The sequence below is a fragment of the Papio anubis genome, chromosome 12, assembly GCF_008728515.1.
Source record: "Papio anubis isolate 15944 chromosome 12, Panubis1.0, whole genome shotgun sequence".
NCBI classification, from domain to species: Eukaryota; Metazoa; Chordata; class Mammalia; order Primates; family Cercopithecidae; genus Papio; species Papio anubis.
Genome location: NC_044987.1, coordinates 12434189 through 12454206, shown reverse-complemented (window position 1 = coordinate 12454206; position 20018 = coordinate 12434189). Strand labels below are relative to the sequence as shown.

General features: G+C 38.7%; 1 long non-coding RNA gene across 5 annotated transcripts in view; it reads right to left on the bottom strand.

The window, feature by feature from the left end:
• Positions 1–1663: 1663 nt before the first annotated feature.
• Positions 1664–20018, bottom strand: part of LOC108582066 — a 242817-nt gene continuing 224462 nt past the window's right edge. For all 5 annotated transcript variants that reach the window (XR_004177323.1, XR_004177320.1, XR_002517260.2 and 2 more), the window contains exon 5: positions 1664–5861. This is a non-coding gene — a long non-coding RNA (uncharacterized LOC108582066). The remainder of the gene's footprint in view (positions 5862–20018) is intronic.

Sequence of the window (20018 nt, the reverse complement as noted above, 5' to 3'; positions counted from 1 at the left end):
TACAGGTGCAGACATGCAGATTTGTTACAGAGGTAAACATGTACCATGGTGGTTTGCTGCACCTATCAACCCATTACCTAGAGATTAAGCCCCATATGTATTAGCTATTTATCCTGATGCTCACCCTCCCTCTGCCCCCCACCGCCCTGACAGGCCCCAGTGTGTGGTGTTCCCCTCCGTGTGTCCATGTGTTCTCATTGTTCAGCTCCCACTTATAAATGATAACATGCGGTTTTTGGTTTTCTGTTCCTGCGTTAGTTTGCTGAGAATAATGGCCTTAAGTTCCGGCCATGTCCCTGCAGAGGACATAATCTTGTTCCTTTTTATGGCTACATAGTATTTCATGTGTATATGTACCACATTTTCTTTCTCCAGTCTATCGTTGATGGACATTTGGGTTCATTCCATGTCTTTGCTATTGTGAATAGTGCTGCAATGAACATACGCGTGCATGTATCTATAATAGAATGATTTATATTCCTTTGGGTGTATGCCCAGTAATGAGATTGCTGGGTCGAATGATTTTCTGGTTCTAGGTCTTTGAATCTAGAGAAATCGCCACACTGTCTTCCACAATGGTTGAACTAATTTACATTCCCACCAACAGTGTAAAAGCATTCCTATTTCTCCACAGCCTTATTTGCATCTGTTGTTTCTTGACTTTTTAATAATCGCCATTCTGACTGGCATGAGATGGTATCTCATTGTGGTTTTGATTTCCATTTTTCTAATGATCAGTGATGTTGAGCTTTTTTTCATATGTTTCTTGGCCACATAAATGTCTTCTTTTGAGAAGTATCTGTGCTCATCCTTTGCCCACTTTTTAATGGAGTTGTAATCAAACCATTTCTATAACATTTCAAAATAGCCAATCTAGAAGTTATCATAATTTTTAAATCTTACTATATTTTCTTTAAAATAACATGTGGCATGGAGAAAGGAGAGTATCTATATGAACATACCTAGAAGAACCTAAAAATAGAAAAGAAACAAAACAAAGCTACGTATTGCCAGACACATGAAAAGCCCACCTGACTACTGATAAGGACTCACAAGTAACCATCAAGAAGCTTAACACAAAACCGGAAGCAGTGAGCCAATAATGGATTGTCTCAATCTTTCAGTAATAAAAGTTGTGATTTTCAAAGTGACTCTTTCCCTTTTCTGTCTCTATCCAGAGTGGTGTGCCTAGCCTCCTCTGCAGTGCTTGGCTCTCCTGGGCACCATGCTGGGACTTACTAGGGACAGCACTTTTCAGAAGCACTGAATACAACAGTATTCCCAGTTAGTGAAATGAAAACCATTTGGCTCTGGTTTAAGAAAGTGGCCTGCAGTGAAATTAACAAAATATTGTATGTGTTTGTGTATATTGTGAAGAAGGCACTCAAGATAGGTGTAGAATATCTTTATTTTCATAATGTCATGTTAAGCTAATTTTGTTTTTGAGACAGGGTCTCACTCTGTCACCCATGCTGAAGTACAGTGGTGTGAACACAGCTCACTGTAGCCTTGACCTCTTCGGTTTAAGTGATCCTCTTGTCTCAGCCTCCCAAGTAGCTGAGACTTTAGGCATGTGCCACCATGCCTGGCTAATTCTTTATATATGTGTGTGTGTGTGTGTGTATATGTATTTTTTTTTTTTTTTTTTTTTTTTTTGTAGAAATGGAAGTCTCACTATGCTTTCCAGAATGGTCTCAAACTCCTGGGCTTATAAGCATGAGCCACCATGCCCAGCCCTAACTTACTGTCTTATCACATTGATTATAGCAAAGTCTCCACTTTTCAGATATGAGACTTTGCTTTCTATCCCTAAATTAATTTGGGACCTAATCAACCATAGTGTAAATAGAGCAACACGGCAACATGCCCTTCCTTACCCAGAGGTCAGTGTTTCTTCAACCTCAACTTCCCAGAGCCCATCCTAGAATGCAGAAGTGAGCAAATGAAACACTTTAAACACTCGAATTAGCATCTGAGAGTCTCCACCATACAGTGACGACTTTCTCTTTATAGCCCCACTCAGAACTGGAAACTGACTCATTTCATTTACAATTTATGACAGTCTTGGCTAACTTTTTCCCCTGGCCCGAAGATGTTTTGGAGTAACAAACTACAAGTGAATTGGGAGAGCAGCTGGGAGCAGGCACAAGAAGAGCAGAAAGCAACTGCCAACAGCTCAATACAGAATACAGACTGAAAGGCAAAAAGCAGACAAAGACTTTTGAGAGAAAAAGATTCAACAACAGCAGTTCACAACAGTGACCCATAGCCATCCAGTGCATTAGGCACAGAAAATTTATATGGAGACTGAAAAGGCAGAAGTTGTTGTGATGCCCGGGTAGGTAAGCTCTTGTTTTTATAAAAATTTACTTATATGGGGATTTCATTCCTTAATAAAATAGGATAGCTGAGGCACTGCTAATGTAATTGAAGAGGGGCTCATTTCAGCACTTTTATTTGGTCATTTTACATTATTTTCTGTTGAATTATTGCATGAAGGATCTATGTGCCCAGAGAGGGCAGGCCCATGTCGGTTTTGCCCATGTGTCTATACTTTGCATAAACACAATAAGGTGCTTAACGAATGTCTGGTGATGATGATGATCAAGAGCTTAATAACAGGGTCTTCTCTAAAGGCTGATTAATGGGGCTTCAAGTTAATATCTTCTCATTCTCTCCTTGCGCTTATATTTTTGGTGTGTGTATGGGAGTGGGGGGTAGAAGGACTATAAATTGAGTATCCATTGGAAAGAATGTAGAAAGGCTATTCTATTTAAATAGTAGATAGCTTTTACAAAATACTTGCTGATGGTGAAATAAGATATCCAAAATTGTATTCCTATGACACATTCTATTATTTGGACATATCTTATTTATCCAAACTCCATTTCCAAGATTGTACAATCATACTTGCTATTTACAACATCTGAAATGGACCTGCAAAGTTAAGTGGTCTTTGGTTCAATCAATGAATTATCTGGCAATAGACCTATGTACTAGAAAACCAAGCGGTGCTGACAGTTCCTGTGATCCTACAGTTCTGCCATGACACACACAAGGCCATTTAATTTTCTACTTGAATATAGCAGGTGGTAACTCTTCAGTCACCGGCTCTCATCTACCAGTTAGTTTAACTCTTATTACCATTAAGTCAAGCATAAAAACAAAAAAACTAACCCTGCCTTAAATAGGATCCACTCACCAGCTTCCTTGTTGCCATCCACTGTGCCATCATTCTTCCAGATTTAATGTACAGGAAGTTATCTTAGATCTGCCCCTCCCGCAGCCTCCTCAAATCCATTTTTAGTGATAATGTTCTACAGCTCTTCTGAGCCACATGTGTCTTTTATCTCTCCACTTTTCACTGTTGTCTTTGTCTAAGCTCTTAGTCTTCTTACCTCTCAGATAACTTCAGCAGCTTCCTGACTAGCTTCCCCATCTCTGGTTACTTTCTTCTCCAGTCCACCTAGAATGTCAGTAACAGGATAATTTGCTTTAAATTCTGCTTTTAATTTGTCATGCCTTAAGCCCTTCACTGGCAACTTATATCATTTCATATTTATGAGTCCATAAATATGAGAAAAACTCCATAAGCAGGAAAACATTATAGACTTGGCATCATCACAGTAATGACTCCTCCTGGATGTGACATAACATGACCCATCTTCCCCGAAGTATAACCTGATTTGAAGCTGCTGGCCAACGTGCCACACTGGGCTCTGGTTAGGTCAGGCTTGTCACTGTCAGTGAGCATATCCTATTCTTCCTGTACCACTCTTCCCTCCAGGGGCTGAATGAAAGTACAGGCAGGAGTTTTTTATATTGTGAAATGACCAGACCTACAAGGTTTGCCCAAGAGCTCTGTTCTTGACCCCCTGTCTTGTTTATTTTATTAAAGCCTTGGATGAAAATAGATTACATTCTTATCAAATTTGCACATATTGAAAATGGGGGGAAACAAAAGCTACACCAGATGACAAGATCAAAGTTCAAAGAGAACTCCAACAAGAGGTCAAAATGAAGAGCACGAAATGTGACAGAAATAAATACATTTTGAATGTTAGATTCAAAGCTCCAACTGAACTGGATGGGAGAAGACCCTGTACAATTATTATTCTAAAAAATTCTCAGGAGAGAAGGTCAGGATGAGGGTGAGAGGGTATGGATTAGTTACAAGGAAAAGATAAACAAAGACAAAGGTTCTGCTTCCAAAATGGCCAATGCGCACTTAGGCTTAGTTAATAGACACGTTGGCTAAAAGAAGGGAGGGGCTAGCTACATGGTGTTCTTCACTGATGGGACAGCTCAAGAATATTTTCAATTCTGTTTTCTGTATCAATTGACAAATGCATGAAGAATTATGAAGGATCTAGATATCATACATATAGTATAGATACAGATTTATTCATGTTTGACCTGAAAGAAGTGACATAAAGAAAGGATGCAATGTCAGTGTTTTGAAGGACTATCTGAGTAGATTTTCTCCCTGTGGCTAAGGAGATAGGAACTAAATCCACTGGTGAAAGTTTGGAGGAGGTAAACTTTGGCTCAATAAAAAATATTATTTTCTATCCATGAGAGACATAAAGCAGTGGAATAAGATGTCTTGAGAAATTAACTTCTTATGACTGGAAGTTTTCAAGTATAGATTAAGTGACATCATCACAGAAATTTTTCTGGCATTCTTGGAGTGCAGAAAGTTAGACTAGATAACCTAGATGAAAGAAGACTTTCTCCTTTCATCTCTAAGGTGTAATATTGGTCCTCACACCTTGTAAAGCCCTCTCCTCTCCCATCTCTACACAACACTTATCATATTTTCTTTCCATTGACAGGTATCTCTGTCTTTCTCACCAGACTGGGAGCTCTTTGAAGGTAGAGATTCTATTTTTTATCTATAGATCCCTGGCTTCTAGCATGATTCCTTAAGGAGCTGAGGTACTCAATATATTTCACTGAATTAACTGAATTATGAAGTTCTACTGAAAAAAAAAATCCTATCTACCGTTCAGTGTCCGGCACAAATTTCCACTTTCCACAGAAAGCCTTCCCTGATCACTCCTATAGCATATATTCTGTGTCAGACAATTTGCCACATGTAATTTTCTGTTTCTTTCTTGTATAATGTTGTTTACTATGTGCCATGTCTATCATACCAACCAGACTATCAGTTCCCAATGAACAAAAGAATACCCATGCATGATCTCATGGAAGTGGAGAGTACAGTGATGGTTAACAGAGGCTGAGAACGACAGTGGGGAGAAGGAATAAAGAGCGGTTGATTAATTGGTACAACAATACAATTAGATAGAAGAAATAAGACCCAGTACTCAATAGCAAAATAGGGTGACTATAGTTAACAATAACTTATTATATACTTCAAAGTAACTAGAAGAGTAGACTTGGAATGTTTCCAACACAAAGAAATGACACATATTTGAGGTGATGGATATCCTATTACCCAGATCTGATCAGTGATACACATTGCATGCTTGTACCAAAATATTGCATGCACCCCACAAATATGTATAACCATTATGTATCCATAAGCATAAAAAATAAAATAAAATAAATACCATTTTAAAATTATGCCTTATTGCCATGCTCAGGACAGAACGGGCTACTGATAATGTGCTCACTGATTGATTGAGAAGTAATATTGTAGAATGTTTTGGTGTTAAAGAATCATATTCCACTTTTTAATTACAAAGAGAAAAATGGTAACTTTACAGTGGAGAAATGTGAGAGATAGAACCTTACCCAAGTAATCAAAATTTACATGACCCGGGAGACAACATCTTGCCATAATCGACCCCGAGAAGATGCAGTGAAAAGGGCACATCGTTGCTTGCGTGGTGTTCCTGCCAAAAATGAAAAACCTCCATCTAATCACAAGGAAACACCAAACCAACCCAAACTGAGGGACAGTCTGCAAGATATCTGACCAGTAGTAAGCCACAGAAAAGCTGAGACACTGTCACAGATTAAGACTGAACAAATGTGACACTACATGCAATGTGGGATCTTGGATTGGATCCTGGACCTGAAAAAGGACATCTATGGGAAAAGTTGAGAAATTCTAATGAGGTTTGTAGATTAGTCAGTAGTAGTATAACCAAGCTAACTTCCTGGCTTGGATACTATGGTTATGAAGATGTTAACTTTAGGGGAAGCTAGATGAAGGCTCTATGAGAATACTGCACTATTTTTGCACCTTGTCTATAAGTGTAAAATTACTTCAAAATAAAACGTTAAATAAGATTTATGAGTTTGGTTTTCAACTTGAGTGAGGATCCAAACAACGAAGGCAGCTACCGTGAACCAAAACGAATAAAGTACACTCCATTCTTGTTACTCGCGGTAGCTGTGTTCTACATGGTTGCTGCGAATAGCGAATTAGTGAATACTAAAGCATTGCTCCTAGGGGAAATACAGGGTTTGTTTCCTAAAAGCCTCTGGCCACATTTTTGTCAACTGATCAATGCACAACATTGTTTTATGTGTGTTTCTGTTTAAAGACATCCTATTTAATATGTATTGTTGATTCATTAACAATGAACTCATAGCTAAAAGCCCTGTAACTCATGCCTGAATGAAGTTTATTAGCCACATATTTTCTTCATCAGGCACATCACAACCTTCTTATGCTTAGGAACTCTAGCCAGCACTTCAACATTACACTTGGGAGTCATTTTAAACAGCAAAATCATCAACAGAAAGCATACAAATGCAAAGAACAGTGGCATCGGGTGACACACATTTTTTGCCACTCTGCACATGTCCATAAATGATTACAGAAGCTCAGCAAGTGTTAATTTGGGGATTTCAAATACATTTTAGTGAGTGGGCTAACTCACAATGTGGAATCTATGGATAATGAGGATTGACTGTACTTAGAAACACGCACAATGATTGTGAACTTCTTGGCAGTCACCTTGAGTCAATAAGAAATAAGTATAATGATACTTGCATTTGAAATGATAAAGGGAATTCTTGAAAGATTAGCAATTTAGTAAGTAACTTAGTTCTATCTCATTTTAGGGTCTTTTTCCTCATCCTGGCTACACTAAGGATTTTTCTAGTACCCTGGCTTCATCAATGCTAACGATATTTGTCTCCTTTCCATTTTAGTCATCAGTAAACACAGCCACAACCTGAACTTCAGTATCAGTATCCCCAACTGCTTCACCTTCAGGAAGTCCCTTCTTAATTGCCACATATCCCACTCTCCACTTCTATTGAATCTATTCAACTTCCACTTAAGGCCTAAAAACAAAAACTCCTACTTATTCCCCCAGCCAGTCACTCTTTTCTAGCTGTGCTTTATTTAGTCAGTAATACTTGGGAAGTTATTTTGATGATACTTTCACTAGCACCCCACAATCCACTATCGTTTGATCTTTTACAAGTTTTTATCTTCCAAACTTCGATCGCGGTAATCAGTTTGTTTTTTGTATGTCCATTGCTGGTCTGCCAACTATTTCTGCAAAAATTCACAAACACATATTGCTTAAATGCAAAATAAATTAATTTACCTAATCAACCTTCAACAAGTCTTCATTGTTCTTATTCTTATTGATCTACTTAAAATCCAATTGCACAGACAGGATCTGCCAAATATCCCCTCCTTTCTACACACACTGCCAACACTCTATTTCAGACTGATACATAGATCACCTGAGCCTATGGTAGTAAGTTCCTAACTAGTCTCTTCACATCCTGTCCTGTCCACTTTATAAGCTAATTAATCATCTAAAGTAGACAGTTAATCAACCTACATGCTCCCCATAGCTACCTGGCAAGAGTTCAAACACCTTTACATGGCATTCAAATTCTTCTACGAACTGACTTCAGATTACTTGTAAAGCCTTTTCTTCTACTAAACCTATTTGCAAACTATGTCTCAGCCCAAATAGACTATTTGCATTCTTGAAGACGTCCTATTTCTCTCTAATCAAGTCCCCTGTCTGCACTTTTCTCTTTATGTGGAATATTTTGCCCCCTCATCTCTGTCCATCAAAACTTTACCTGTTCTTCAAGCCCCAATATAAAGTACATCTCTCCATGAAGCCTACTCTGATTCTACAATTGGAAATAGTCTCTTCCTTGAATTCACTATAGCACTTTGGAACTGCAGTTAATGCATTTGTATTTGTAATTATTTTATTCTTCACACTACCTTTCAAGATCATTGAGGGCAGGAAATACCATTTCAATCTTGCATTTACCACAGCACCTAGCATAAATGCTCAGTAAAGTACTATTTAATACATGAATGAATAAATGTGCCTCCCATATGCTTAATATGTATATGTATGTAATATATAATGTATAGATAGATACATTTACATGTAACCTCTGTATAACAGTTAAAATTGAACAAGGTACAACACATTGTCAATGGACCATATTATTGGTAGATTAAAACTGGCAGTAGACATAGGAAAAAAAGAGAAAACAAAAGTGGTAAATTAAGAATTATTTGACAGGCCAAAATAAAATTGATTGGGAAAACCTACGTGTGATTAACTATTATAATATTAACTTTTTAGGCAGGGTTGTATTGAAATCTTCCCAGATACAGAAATTTATGTACTTTATTCCTAGGAATCCAAAAGAAAACATAAGAATAAACATATTCAATGAATCTTAAATTGAATAGACATTGCTAGACACAGTTAATACCATAATAGCACATCACTTAACTTGAAGGACTTTTCAATTTTGATTAAATGAAAAAAGTAACTCATTCTTTATTCTCTATTCCATTTGCACAGTGAATACTAACAAAATAAATTGCCATCATTACCATCACTATCAACATCATCATAAAATGTATTTCTTAGTTAAAAAAACTTCAAAAACTATACTAAGAGACGTAGCTCTGTAGGAAGCTACAACTGTAAAAGCTTAGTAACATCAAAGCAAAGCAATTTATCAATTTCATGACTATGATGGTTTTATTTACATCTAATGAACAATATAGAAAAGGGTATATCAAGGCCCAGCCATTTAACGAGGGACATTTCTCCCCAGTAAGTTTTGTTTTGTTGCAGGAAAATTGAACGTGATTACTCTAAAATTTAAAAAAATTAAGTAATGAAAATAAGTCAGTTCTGTACTGATAAGCATTACAATATTTCTTCCTGAGGTATTTTCTACATATTTATGGTGTAATGAACCCTTTAATATCTGGTGATTCCCAACATGCTAAGGTAACTTTTCAAAAGCTAAGCTTCAGTTGCAGCCTAGTGTCATTGGCTGTTGAACGTGTTTCAGACTGGATCATGTGCACTGAAGCAACAGCAGAATGAAAGGTAAAAATTCTGTAGATGCTAAAATAAACCTCTATGGAACTTACACGGAGGGCATAAAGGTGACCTGAGATTAACATTTCCTAAATCAGAGACTTGTGAAAAATTGCTTGCCAGAAGAAAATTTTGTTCAAGTGAACACACACTTATTGAGCACCTATTCCGAGTCAACCTGGGAATAAAAGGATGGTTAACATGGTGTCTATCCAATCAAATAATTCAAAAAACTATCACAAAATAGACATATACAACACTGAGTATTATATGCTATGATATGTTAGTTGTTTAAACAAAGTGTTATGTGAAAACAGAAGAAAGAGTTGTCTAAGGGAGGGGAGAAGGAAACAGAGAAAAAGGCTAGTCTTTGACCTAGGCTTCAGAGGACACAGACAGCCCAAACAAACATATCCTCAACCTTGAGTGTAGCCTTCAATAGGAATCCAAGTTTTAGGATAATTCCAAAGCATGATATATGAAAGTGATTGAGATTAAAGATATATCATAAATATCTGAAGTGATGAGTATGCTAACTAGCCTGATTTGATCATTCCACATGCATAGGTGTCAAGACATTCCATCGTATTCCATAAGTATATACAACTATTTGTCAATTTAAAATAAAATAAAACTTAGAAAAGATAAATCATAGGCAGAATGCATGATGAGACACTGAATGAAGTTAACAAAATGAATTATGTTTATGGGGCTAGTATTCTCGCTTAATAAACCTTAAGACCCTGCAAGATAAGGAATATATTATTGGGTGTGGTGGCTCACCTCTGTAATCTCAGCACTCTGGGAGGCAAAGGTGAGAGGATTGCTTGAGCCTAAGAATTCAAGATCAGCCTGGGCAACAAAATGAAACCCCATCTCTCCAAAAAAAAAAAAAAAAAAAAAAAAAAAAAAAGAAGAAGAAGAAGAAGAAGAAGAAGAAGAAGAAGAAAATTAGCTGTGCATGGTGGTGCACACCTGTAGTCCCAGGTACCTAGGAGGCTGAAGTGGGAGGATCCACTGAGCACGAGAGTTGGAGGCTACAGTAAGCCCTGATCACACCACTGTACTCCAGCCTGGGAAACACAATGAAATGCTGTCTCAAAAAAAAAAAAAAAAAAAAAACAGAAAGGAATATATGCTACAGTCCATATTGAATTTATTGTCAGAAGCGCCCCTGAGAGATGTCATCATCTGATACAGAAGAGGTTGGGAGTGACTTACTGGGGCTTTTAGCATTTACAGGTGACTCTTCAACATGGGTTTGAGCTTCATGAGTCCACGTATAAGCAGATTTCCTTCCGTCTCTGCTACCCCTGAGATAGCAAGACCAACCCCTCCTCTTCCTCTGCCCCTCAGGCCACCCAACGTGAAGATGACAAGAACGAAGACCTTTATGATGACACACTTCCACTTAATGGATAGTAAATATATTGTCTCTTCTTTATGATTTTTTAAATAACATGTTCTCATCTGTAGCTTACTTTATTGTAAGACTCTAGTATATAATACATATAACATACAAAATATATGTTAGTCAACTGTTTATGTTATTGGTAAAGCTTCCAGTCAACAGTGGGCTATTCGTAGCTATGTTATACTTGGATTTTCAACTGTGTGGGGGTTGCTGCCCCTAACTCCTGAGTTGTTCAAGGGTTGGCTGTGCTATACAGAGACAGTAGAAAAATGATCAGCTTTTAAGAAATACTTTAGCTTAAGGATAAGCAACATAATCAATTGTGCCATGGGTTGCCAAGCTATGGGCTGCCAGAAAGTAATGCATTATATTTAGAAGGCTTTTCTCCTCAGTACTAAATAGAAGAGATTTCCAAATAATAAATCAGGATTCTGGAAGCAGAGAGCATGATGGCTGGGCCCTATCAGCAAGCCTCAGACAGAATTCCTTGCTACCATCATTTTCATCAGAACAGACCAGCATCCAGACACCTCCTCTGAAAACAGAGTGGCCTGAAGTTTATCCTATACTACCTTAGAAACACAATCTATAGATAATTGGATTATCTATACCTTCTTAATAGGTATAATTTAGCTACATTCTTTTAACCACTGTATGCAAGAGTTGGGCAAGTAATCAGCTGAGAAGCCCTAAGCCCTCTGAAAGCAAGATCTTTTGACTGTCCCTATATTTACTTGTAAGAGGCCCAAGGCCATGTATGAAGGAGATTCAATTTAAAAAAAAATTTAAATCAACAGCAACAATAAAAACAGCTTTGATTTTTGATCCCAGATAGGCCATTCGAAGTATTACCTGATGTGGAAAGCCTAAAATGCTTGCACAACATAGAGGGTAAAAAATAGTTCTTTTCTTGTTTGTGTTTTTGAGACGGAGTCTCACTCTGTCGCCCAGGCTAGAGTGCAGGGCCGCGATCTTGGCTCACTGCAACTGCCGCCTCCCAGGTTCACGCCATTTTCCTGCCTCAGCCTCCCAAGTAGCTGGGATCACAGGCACCCGCCACCACGCCTGGCTAATTTTTTGTATTTTTAGTAGAGACGGGGTTTCACCGTGTTAGCCAGGATGGTCTTGATCTCCTGACCCCGTGAATTGCCTGCCTCGGCCTCCCAAAGTGTTGGGATTACAGGCGTGAGCCACCGCGCCCAGCCAAGGGTAAAAAAGAGTTCTTAAAAAAGTTGTCTTTGAGGGTGGGAGTGGGGGTGAAAGATAAAAGACCACACATTGGGTACAATATACACTGCTCGGGTGATGGGTGCACCAGGACCTCAGAAATCACCACTAAAGAACTTATCCTTGTAACCAAAAACCACCTGTTCCCCCAAAACTATTGAAATTTTTAAAAAGAGTTGTCTTTGCTAACAGTCCTGGGGAAGGAATTTTTTATTAAAATATTGACATTCCTCCCAATGCTTCATTTGTCTAGATAAATGTAGCCCACGGCACAAAAATACGTTCTTAGGTCGGGCACAGTGGCTCATGCCTGTAATCCCAGCACTTTGGGACGCCGAGGCAGACGGATCAGTCGAGGTCAGGAGTTCGAGACCAGCCTGGCCAACATGGTGGAACTCCATTTCTACCAAAAATATAAAAAATTAGCCAGGTGTGGTGGTGGGCGCCTGTAGTCCCAGCTACTCAGGAGGCTGAGGCAAGAGAAATGCTTCAACCCAGGAGGCGGAGGTTGCAGTGAGCCGAGATTGTGCCACTACACTGGGCGAAAGAGCGAGACTCTGCCTCAGAACAAACAAGCAACACCAAAACTACATTCTTAATCAAGTTGAAATGCACAGTGATGATGCTTTATTTATCATGCTTGTATTTTTCTAGCCATTTTTATTTTTCTATCATTCCCAACATTTTTAATTTTCCATGTGCCTGGGATAGAATGTGGAATTAAAATAAAAATTAAACCAAATCTCTATCTAAGAGCTTTCTTGAAGTATGACAAAGGTTTAGGGACAATGCATTTGTAATTCGCTGATGGCAGGAAAACTAATTCACTACTGGGGAATTCTGACATCTAAAATCTACATATTGACATGCTGGAGGGGAATGAGAGAGAACGTCTATGATTTTAATTTACTTAACCTATTTAGAAAAGAAGTCACTTGAGTCATCCTGGCTCACTTTCCTTAGCATTAGTCAGACTGCATTTCCTTAAGCCTGCGAGTGTGTTTCTATGTAAATAAACTATGTAGTTCACTTGGGGATAAAAGTCACAGTATTTAGAGATTATAAAGACCTATTAGATCATCCGGTCTGGCCCACAAGAGATAGTCCCTAGATAGGGAACATAACCGTTGATCTTTGCCAAGAAGCCGAGAAGAAACAGTTGGTAAAAATATTTTCCATACTTTTTTTTTTTCATTTTAACTTATCTAACAGTGCTTCAGTCACTTCCCAAGTGGACTAGTAAAATGATCATGAAACAGCTCAACTTATCGAGAAGATGCAAAGTTTAACCTATCTGAATTGACAATGTTCCACACTCCTCCATTTGTTAAAGAAATGCTGTTGTTTGCAAAATGTGAACAGTGAAGGATCTGCTCTTTGAACTAGTCAGGCAGTTTCCTTTCAGTCAAGAAAGTCAAAAGGCAAGTTGTCTCTCACTGGTTTTCATAACCTACTTTCACTAGTTTCATAGAAATTAGAGATTAAAAGAGGAATTTATACAGAATAGAAAATGAATATGATACATTTACAACTTACCGCTTTACAAACCAAAGTATTTTCCATTTTCATTTTCTGTATTACATAAAATATGAAATATTATTGAAACTTGAAGTATACAGAAGTTTGGCATTAGGGTAAAAGTCAAAGTGACTCAGCAATATGAACCTTAAGAAATAAGAATTTCCTTAAGAATTTCCAGAGTCAGTATGATAGTTGTATCATGAGAGATTATATTCCATTAGAAACGCTGTTGAAAAAAAATAATGTGACCCTTGACTTCTTAAAGTCTATATCCTAAAGGCTGGGTGCAGTGGCTCAAGCCTGTAATCCCAGCACTGTGGGAGGCCAAGGCAAGCAGATCACCTGGGGTCAGGAGTTCGAGACCAGCTGGGCCAACATGGCAAAAACCCATCTCTACTAAAAATACAAATATTAGCTGGGGGTGGTGGCAGGTGCCTGTAATCCCAGCTACTTGGGAGGCTGAGGCGGGAGAATTGCTTGAACCCGGGAGGTGGAGGTTGCAATGAGCCGAGATCGTGCCACTGCACTCCGGCCTGAGCTACAAGAGCCACACTCCCTCTCTAAATAAATAAATAGTAAAGATACCTATTCTGGTCACTATTTCATTTATTCCCTAGTTCTTAAATCTTGTTTTGATCACTCTACGTGTTCTCCCTACTGAGATTATATTCAGAAAATTGTGAATATTCCCGAAGAGGTGAAAGTCACACACACACACACACACACACACACACACACACACACAGAAATAGGAAAAACTAACAAATAGTAGGGGATGAGCTGGTAACGTAAAATTAAAAGTTAGAAAAATTGGATCTAAACATTTAAAGTAGAATTATTTCTTATCAGCTAAACACAAATCAACCTAACCCAGGAAGGAAATTTCCTATTTTTATTTAGTTAGAATTTCCAGAGTCAGTATGATAGTTGTATCATGAGAGATTATATTCCATTAGAAATGCTGTTAAAAAAATCATGTGGCCCTTGACTTCTTAAAGTCTACATTCTAAGTCAAGAGCTTATCTTTTATTTAAGCGCATAACAAATTTGGGGATTTCAGAACTCAGTGAGACTCTCCATGTGCACCGAGCATGCACTGTGAGCTAAGCCCTTTGCCAGGTTTTGCAAGAAATCGTAAAGGCGGTATTAGATATGGTCTCTGCCCTTCCAGAGCTTACAGTATGATAGGAAAGATAAATATCTACTCCTCCAACCCTCATCTCCCACACATGATGGAAAGTGAGTGACTAACTTCTGTTATCTCGTTTACATTGAACTCAGATGGTGAATCAGAGTCTAGACAAGAAAATCACACGTGTAGGTGGGGAAACTGAGGAAAGTTTAATGAAAGGATAATTTGTAAAGATTGGACAGAGTTAAGAGGGACCAAGAAGAGATGGCGAAGTGTTCCAGGACTAGCAATAGCAGGAAGTCCTTACACCCCAAGGCCTGAAAGAGCAAGAAGGGCGAGTAGTTATCAGAGGCCAGAGAGAGAGCTGAGACTGCAAGAGATGGCCCCCCTCAGGAAGGAATAAAGTCAGGTCCTCTCTGTAGCCTACAGGAAGCAAGTCAGGGGCATTTAGTACCCTAACCTCTCTCTTCACTTTCCCTCTGATCTCTCCTTGTTGACTCCCTTTGGCCAAACACACTCAGAAGCTGGTGGGCAAAAGAGACTGTTGAGGCAATGCATGAAGGTGAGCCTCTGAGAGCATAGAGCCAGAGAGAAAAAGGTAGAGAAAAGATCTGGCAAGGCAGGGAATGGCCAACAGAGCTGGATGAATTTAGAGCCACCCAAGCTTACAGGCTAAGTATATGCTATATCCAGAAGTAAACATTTGGATAGACCAGTGAAGAGTAATGCTTTATTTGCAACAGAACATTCTGGCACTTTCCCATTAGATAAGATCAGTCAGTGTTAACATAAGCTTCCAACTTAAGCCACAGAACATATATGGTGAACTCTCGTTTAACCAATATTCTGCCAAGTGAGGTCTGTAATTTGCACTTTTATGTGTCAACTAATCATACAAGATAAATTTGGTTTTAGCACAGTGACCTTCAAGCATGCAGGATTCAGAATAACGTATAAATCTTAGGAGACGTTAAATTGTATCTTAAACAGTTTTTTTTTTTTTTTTTTTTTTTTTTTTTTGGAGTTTTGCTCTTATCACCCAGGCTGGAGTGCAATGGCATGATCTCGGCTCACTGCAACCTCGGCCTCCCAGGTTCAAGTGATTCTCCTGCCTCAGCCTCCCAAGTTTGAGTAGCTGGGATTACAGGCGCCCGCCACCATGCCTGGCTAATTTTCATATTTTTAGTAGAGACGGGGTTTCACCACATTGGCCAGGCAGGTGATCCACCCACCTTGGCCTCCCAAAGTGCTAGGGTTACAGGCGTGAGCCACCATGCCTGGCCAACAGTTTTAGTTTTAAGCAGAATATATTCTTTATTTTAAAAACTGGTCATTTGTATATCTCATACATGGCAATTCTATTAAAAACTATATTGATTAACCAGAAACTCTGCTTCTTGGTCATGGCAAATAATAAAAAGCTTACTTTCCATAAATTCATTTTGCGCCTTTCTCTTCAGTCTTTGAGGGATATGTTATCCTTTAATTATGCTTCATTCAATATGTGTTTTGCATATTGGTTCCAGTATATCAATAGCGCTTCGTTACTCAATAATAAAAAGTTACAAATAGATTAAAAGACTCTTTTAAGCCCCTTGAGTATTTAGAACAGACACCACGAATGTTCCATTTATGTTTCAAAGTTGCTTATTGGCAGATGAGCAGGAGCAGTATGTTGCTCTAACACTGCAGGCTCACCATGGAGCATCATGCGTTCCAATTCGGAATTCAAGTTATGATTTGAATCCTATACATTTTATTCAAATATAAAAATGGCAACCACAGAACACTTGAGGCCTTATTCATCAAACAATGAGTCATTCTGGAACTGCTGTCTTTCTTTCCTGGACTTGATGAACTTTGATACATGAAATTTGGCTGCCCTTGGTACAATTCAATCAACAATTAGAGCACTAGAATTGCAGTGATCAGCCTGCTTTGGAAACATGTCTAAAAGTTTTTGAGTCAATGTAAAAGCTGAATGTGTGGCCCGCTCCTCTTTCCCCGTTCCCCTCATCAAAGCCCTCACAGTCATCTGACAGCAGGACTTAGCAGTAATAAATAATGTATATCCCTCAAATGTTTCAAAGACTATATATAACATAAAAAAGCGATAATTATTTGTTGGATCTGAAATGTGCAGATAACCCTGAAAGTGGATTTCTGACCCAGAATTTTTTTTTTTTAACCACAGAGAGAAAAGTCTTTAGCACTTGAAGAAATGGGACATCTTAATTTTAGCTTCCGATCACAGTTTATAAACTATAAAACAAATTTCTTTTTAAAGTCTTATAAGAACAAGAAGTGATCTTGACTAAGATTCCCCTGAGAAAGCCTTGCAAGTGAACGGATAGTAAGATCACAAAAATGTGTTTGCCTGTGATCTTTAGATGACCACACAGAGCACACAGTCTACTTTCAGGTAATTTTCAAGTAAAAATCTCAGTGTAATCATAATGTATTGATTTGTTTTGCCTTGACTCCTTTTCACAAATATATTGATCCACATTCCTTCTACCTGAGGCACTCAGAAAAGAAAGGCAAGATGCACAAAGTAGGATAAGTAAGAAAGAGGTGGCTATGTTATCAAACATTTATTTGGGTCACATTTTAGGAAATACCTCATAAAGTCTCTACTGTGCTTATTCAAAGAGTCCTCTTTCCCTGAATTTGTATCTTGAGAGGTGAAAACTCATTTTCCCCTGCCAGAACTGGAACTATTTATTAAAGCAACAGAAAGAAAATGAAGACGACAGAGTCCATCTTCTAGACAAGGCTCAAGCCATATTAAACATGATGTTACGTGAACGTCTCCCCTCCTCCACCCTCCTTAATGCACCATATAGAGAGGCTCTCATGCTGTAAAGATGTCATATATACTTTCTCTTCACTCAAAGCTTCCTGAATAAAGAGAGATCTATTTGTCTCCATGGTGTTTTCACCATTAACAGTATCAGAGCTGCAGGAACACAATGGGAGATGTGTTTTCCGTTAACCTCTTGACTCAGAGATGTCCTGATGCTAAACGTTATTGCATTTTGCATTAGCACAGAACAGTGGGAGTTCTGTGACTGATGTAAAAGGGTTGAGAAGGGCCACAGAAGCTCTCATGTGCTCCGTACTGCAGTTGGCGGTGGAGCACGAAGCACATAATTTTTGTTCCGAAAGAGCACAAATGGGAACCAGGGAAGGAGGTGGTGAATCTGACACATTCCCTCCTGTTCACCACTGAGATAATCTACACTGTAAAATGATATTCAGTGTCTGATCATAGACATTAGCTTGGCAGAAACTAATTTACTTTTCTTTATTACCTTAGTCATCAGCAAACCATGGAACCAACAAGGGGATTAATATTTACTTTCTTCTCAGGGTACTTTTTCCACTGCCTTAATATGGCCTTCAGTGTTAGTAGTTTGATGTGGTAACCATTACTGAAAATGTTCCTTACTATTCTGCTCATGTCCCTTTGACAGTGCAGAGATAGAACTGGGGAAATACCCTTCCACGCTATAAGACAGGAGGATATGGAGTCTAAGAAGTAAGAGTCGTCTGGGTGCGGTGGCTCACGCCTGTAATCCCAGCACCTCGGGAGACCAAGGCAGGCCGATCACGAGGTCAGGAGATCGAGACCATCCTGGCTAACACGGTGAAACCCCGTCTCCACTAAAAATACAAAAAATTAGCTGGGTGTGGTGGCAGACGCCTGTGGTCCCAGCTACTCGGGAGACTGAGGCAGGAGAATGGCGTGAACCCAGGAGGCAGAACTTGCAGTGAGCGGAGATCACACCACTGCATTCCAGCCTGGGTGACAGAGTGAGACTCCAGCTCAAAAAAAAAAAAAAAAAGAAGTAAGAGTCTACTCATGAAATCAAAGATTACTGAGTGACAGTCCCAGAATTGCAGAATATTCATTATGGGCACCACAGAAACTATTCTGTTTCATTTCACAAGTTTACATATTTGAACAGTGGAGGTCATAAAGTTTAAAGGATTTGGCTATGGCAGAATCAGGTCAGGTACCAGCACTCATGTACGCATGTCCCCAGGTGAATTCTCTTTACATGCACTATTCAAGCATGCTTCCGTTGAATGAATGACCATTGAACTATGAAAATCTATAGGACCCTGCTCAGTGTCACTATATCCCTATTTCTAAAATGTAACTTTTTTGTGCTGCATCAAAGGGTTCTGTATTAGTGAAGAGAACTAAAATGTATTAAAAAGATAGACTGTGTGATCCACAATTAAAGGGGGGAACTTGATGTATTTATGTAAAGATGGGAAGTCATCCTCAGATCTCTTACCCTCAGCTTAAGTACTTAGGCTTCTGGAGTAAAGAAGCATTTGATTATGTAAAACCTTGCTACCCTAGAGTGTGTTCCATGTGTTAACAGTATCACCTGCCCTGAAGGAATGGTAAGAAAGAATAGCAGTGGCGTAGGCTGTTATTCTATATGTAGTTGGAACTTATATTAAATATTTAGGAAATATATATTGGTTGAATTAATAAAAACTTGATTTACTCCTTTTTCCTTAGATCTTCATGAAGCTCAGAGAAGAAAATATGCCAGAGTCAACTTAGAAAGAAAGCTAGTGTTTGTCCTCACAAGACTGTCTTCAGAAGTAAACACATTTCTGGTATAAGAAGGGGGTTGGTTGCACTGTTACATGCTAGCTTTAGTATCTCTATTAATAAGCCAATTAGGAAAGAATCTTATGCCTGCTAATTAAGGAGCACAGATGATCCATCTTCAATAAAGTTTATAAACTCACTATTCTAAATGACCAGTCCCCTTAATTGGGTCAGCAAAACATTCTTTGCTGGATGAAGAAGGTCAAGATGCCAGCAACGTTTCTATGTTTTGAAGCTCGTCAGCGAACTAGAAAAGTAGCTGGATTAACAGATTCTGAAAAATTAAAATAAGATATGTACCACCCATAGAGATATAATTTCTTGATATATAGTTTCTTGATAATATGTAAAAGTGTATCCCGCCACAAGTTTCTCTTCCTCCCCCCCCCCCGCTTTTTTTTTTTTTTTTTTTGAGACAGAGTCTCCCTCTGTCACCCAGACTGGAGTGCAGTGGCATGATCTCAGCTCACTGCAACCTCCACCTCCTGGACTCAAGCAATTCGCCTCAGCCTCCCAAGTAGCTGGGACGACAGGTGTGTGCCACCATGTCTGGCTAACTTCTGTATTTTTTAGTAGAGACGGGATTTCACCATGTTGGACAGGCTGCTCTTGAACTCCTGACCTCAAGTGATCCACCCCCACTCGGCCTCCTCTTTTCCTTCTTAAACCCTGAGATTAATTGCTAGAAGATACTATGGCCATTTGTCTAAATGATGTATTTTGGATTTATGGGGTTAAAAATGATTGTCCATTATATAAAATTCAGTGAAGAGTTTCCCT